At 43.5% G+C, this 4,730-nt stretch overlaps 1 protein-coding gene across 1 annotated transcript in view; it reads right to left on the reverse strand.

Moving 5' to 3' along the window:
- The window catches only part of CCM2L (CCM2 like scaffold protein), a 38,193-nt gene that overhangs the window by 21,356 nt on the left and 12,107 nt on the right, over positions 1-4,730 (reverse strand). The gene's annotated exons all lie outside the window — the stretch shown is intronic.

The following is a 4,730-nucleotide window of genomic DNA, read 5'->3' on the forward strand; positions in this document are numbered from 1 at the left end:
CCACACACTTCACTCCTCCCGATCTGCAGTATTTCCCCCGCAGCTAAAACACATCGTTTTTACATCTGCGGTTTTGCTGCGGATGTGCCTGACTCAATGAAAGTCTATGGGTGCAGAAACGCTGCAGATCCGCAAAAAGAATTGACATGATGCGGAAAAAAACAATGCTGCGTTCCCGCGCATTTTTTTCCGCAGCATATGCACAGCGGATTTGGTTCTCCATAGGTTAACATGGTACTGTTAAACGTATGGAAAACTGCTGCAGATCCGCAGCGTCAAAAGCGCTGTGGATCCACGGGAAAATCCGCAACATGTGCACATAGCCTGAATGTTTCTGTGGCTAGTTTTTCACCAGATATCATCCAGTTAACGGACCAAGCTTATATCTAATGAGGAACTGGTGCCGTCCTACCCCATGCTGGCGTCGCTCTGTTTCACTGGTTATAGTGAAAGGGGCCTCACAGCCTGTCAGTTGTGAGCGAGTGTGGTGTCATGTCAGCGACTGCGTGGGCCACCTCCTCTCACTCACTGTGCCTCCCTGGTCCTGTGTGGAAGGGGGGTGTCTGTGTATAACTGTACCAAGGTCGCTTTACGTGTCTCCAGGGGGTGCGGAATGTCACATTGATGCTAGTGGTGATCCTTCTGACACAATAGTGACATCATCCATTTCAACATTTTCACTCCTTGTAGGGTCTACCGGAAAAATGCTCAGCTTTCCTATTGACTCCCATTATACTCGTTACTCGAAATGAGCATTAGGAATTGCTCAGTTTGAGTAACGAGCATTTTAGTGCTTGCTCATCTCGAACAGTGACCAAAGAACATGGTATTCTTTGGTTATTTTCCACCATAATTTGAAAAATAAATCTTGCCAAATCAGACAAGGTGATTTTCTGGATTTGTTTTCTCAATATTAACTTTCACAGACGTGGTCTCCCTATGATGTCAATTACGGGCCTCTCTTCTCTTTTTAAGTGGGAGAACTTGTACAATTGGTGGCTGACTAAATACAAATATATATACAGTTATGGCCAAAAGTATTGACACCCCTACAATTCTGTCAGATAATACTCAGTTTCTTCCTGAAAATGATTGCAAACACAAATTCTTTGGTATTATTATCTTCATTTAATTTTGTCTTAAATGAAAAAACACAAAAGAGAATGAAGCAAAAAGCAAAACATTGATCATTTCACACAAAACTCCAAAAATGGTCCAGACAAAAGTATTGGTACCCTCAGCCTAATACTTGGTTGCACAACCTTTAGCCAAAATAACTGCGACCAACCGCTTCCGGTAACCATCAATGAGTTTCTTACAATGCTCTGCTGGAATTTTAGACCATTCTTCTTTGGCAAACTGCTCCAGGTCACTGATATTTGAAGGGTGCCTTCTCCAAACTGCCATTTTTAGGTCTCTCCACAGGTGTTCTATGGGATTCAGGTCTGGACTCATTGCTGGCCACCTTAGAAGTCTCCAGTGCTTTCTCTCAAACCATTTTCTAGTGCTTTTTGAAGTGTGTTTTGGGTCACTGTCCTGCTGGAAGACCCATGACCTTTGAGGGAGACCCAGCTTTCTCAGACTGGGCCCTACATTATGCTGCAAAATTTGTTGGTAGTCTTCAGACTTCATAATGCCATGCACACGGTCAAGCAGTCCAGTGCCAGAGGCAGCAAAGCAACCCCAAAACATCACGGAACATCCGCCATGTTAGACTGTAGGGACCGTGTTCTTTTCTTTGAATGCCTCTTTTTTTCTCCTGTAAACTCTATGTTGATGCCTTTGCCCAAAAAGCTCTACTTTTGTCTCTTCTGACCAGAGAACATTCTTCCAAAACGTTTTAGGCTTTTTCAGGTAAGTTTTGGGAAACTCCAGCCTGGCTTTTTTATGTCTCGGGGTAAGAAGTGGGGTCTTCCTGGGTCTCCTACCATATAGTCCCTTTTCATTCAGACGCCGACGGATAGTACGGGTCGACACTGTTGTACCCTCGGACTGCAGGGCAGCTTGAACTTGTTTGGATGTTAGTCGAGGTTCTTTATCCAACATCCGCACAATCTTGCGTTGAAATCTCTAGTCAATTTTTCTTTTCTGTCCACATCTAGGGAGGTTAGCCACAGTGCCATGGGCTTTAAACTTCTTGATGACACTGCGCACGATAGACACAGGAACATTCATGTCTTTGGAGATGGACTCGTAGCCTTGAGATTGCTCATGCTTCCTCACAATTTGGTTTCTCAAGTCCTCAGACAGTTCTTTGGTCTTCTTTCTTTTCTCCATGCTCAATGTGGTACACACAAGGACACAGGACAGAGGTTGAGTCAACTTTAACCCTTGTCAACTGGCTGCAAGTGTGATTTAGTTATTGCCAACACCTGTTAGGTGCCACAGGTAAGTTACAGGTGCTGTTAATTACACAAATTAGAGAAGCATCACATGACTTTTCGAACAGTGCCAATACTTTTGTCCACCCCCTTTTTTATGTTTGGTGTGGAATTATATCCATTTTTGCTTTAGGACAATTCTTTTTGTGTTTTTTCATTTAAGACAAATTAAATGAAGATAATAATACCAAAGAATTTGTGTTTGCAATCATTTTCAGGAAGAAACTGAGTATTATCTGACAGAATTGCAGGGGTGTCAATACTTTTGGCCATGAGTGTGTGTGTGTGTGTGTGTGTGTGTGTGTGTGTGTGTGTGTGTGTGTGTGTATATATATATATATATATATATATATATTTTTTTTTTTTTTTTATTATTATTTATTTTAGATGGTGGCCCAATTCTAACGCATCGGGTATTCTAGAATATGTATGTAGTTTATTTATGAAGTTTTCAGAATAATGCAATTTATACACAGGATTCGGCCGGCCGCGACCACTTAGCAAAGCGTGGTTCAAATTCCGCGCCAATTTGCGGGCGGACTGCGCCTGTCGCTGATTGGTCACGCCCGGGCGCGAACAATCAGTGAAGCCAGGGCCGGCTCCAGGTTTTTGAGGGCCCCGGGCGAAAGAGTCTCAGTGGGCCCCCCTCTTTAACACATACCACGATTCATGATGCACAGATACAGCAGAGAAATATAGCATAGCCAAGTAGCGTATTGCCCAGCCACATAGTATATTGCCCAGCCACATAGTATATTGCCCAGCCACATAGTATATTGCCCAGCCACATAGTATATTGCCCAGCCACATAGTATATTGCCCAGCCACATAGTATATAACACTGCCCATGCAGTATATTGCCCAGCCACGTAATATATACCACAGCCACGTAGTATATAGCACAGCCCATAAAGTATATAGCACAGAGATGTAGTATCTAACACAGCCCACGTAGTATATAGCAATGTGGGCACCATATCCCTGTTAAAAAAAAGATTTTAAATGAAAAATAGTTATATACTCACCATCCGTCGGCCCCCCGGATTCAGCCCAGGCGTTTACCGATGATCCTCGCGATGCTCTGGTCCCAAGAGTGCATTGCGGTCTCGCAAGATGATGACCGCAATGCATGGACCGGTCACCGGAGTGTCACGAGGAGCGGGAAAGGCCTGTGCTGCATCCGGGGGGGGGGGGGGGGCCGATGGAGGGTGACTATATGATTTTTTATATTATTTTTAACATTAGATATTTTTACTATTGATGCTGCATAGGCAGCATCAATAGTAAAAAGTTGGTCACACAGGGTTAATAGCAGCGTTAACGGAGTGCGTTACACCGCGGCATAACGCAGCCGTTAACCCTGTGTGAGCACTGACTGGAGGGGAGTATAGAGCGGGCGCTGACTGCAGTGGAGTAGGGAGCGGCCATTTCACCGCCGGACTGTGCCAGTCGCTGATTGGTCGTGGCCATTTTGACGCGACCAGTCAGCGACTTGGGATTGGGAAAGGTGCACTGTGCATATTAAAAACAACTTAAAAACAAATGCGAAAACACGTTGCATACATGGACAAACAAAATTAGCCTTGCAGGGATATTCCTGTTATACTTTTCCTTGATTTTGCCTGTCTATATTTATGATGTTGCGTTTCCTTTTTCCCTAGTATATTTTTCTCTGCAGGTTTCCCTGATGGATGTTCTCTTTCCACACGATATGATAGGCGGGGTTTGGTGCCGTTTATCTTAAATGCCCCTTTTGTGACATATCGTACTGTGATCTGTGTTTTGTCTACAGGAATTCAGGATTGTATATTATGATTCCTTGTTTGTCCATGTATGCAACGTGTTTTCGCATTTGTTTTTAAGTTGTTTTTAATATGCACAGTGCACCTTTCTATTGTCCGATTGGAGGTTGAAGCAGGAGGAGTTTGTGGTTACTCACCTACTTATCCAGGCGTCACTTCCTCTCTGACATGGACCCATAGAAGCGATCTCTGTAGCGTGAAACGGCCGTCGTCTCATCCTTCGCACTCCTTGTTTGTTTCACTCCCCCGAGCCGTGAAGATGTTTTTCCGTGTATTTCAATAAAGGACACTTGAACTGCAGGATTGGTGAGTGCTGCCGCGTTTGTTCTATTATGTATATATATATATATATATATATATATATATATATATATATATATATGACTTACGTTGATTGTTCGTGGCCAATCTGTAAATGAATTAGACTGGGCAGCATTATGATATTGCTATGGCTGCCTCCCACCCCAGGCTGGACCACTGGAAGGATTCACTCACCTTTCTATATGAATAGGTTTCCATTCTTATGTAATTAAAAACAGTAGACAAG

Source organism: Ranitomeya variabilis, chromosome 4 (assembly GCF_051348905.1).
Source record: "Ranitomeya variabilis isolate aRanVar5 chromosome 4, aRanVar5.hap1, whole genome shotgun sequence".
Lineage (NCBI taxonomy): Eukaryota > Metazoa > Chordata > Amphibia > Anura > Dendrobatidae > Ranitomeya > Ranitomeya variabilis.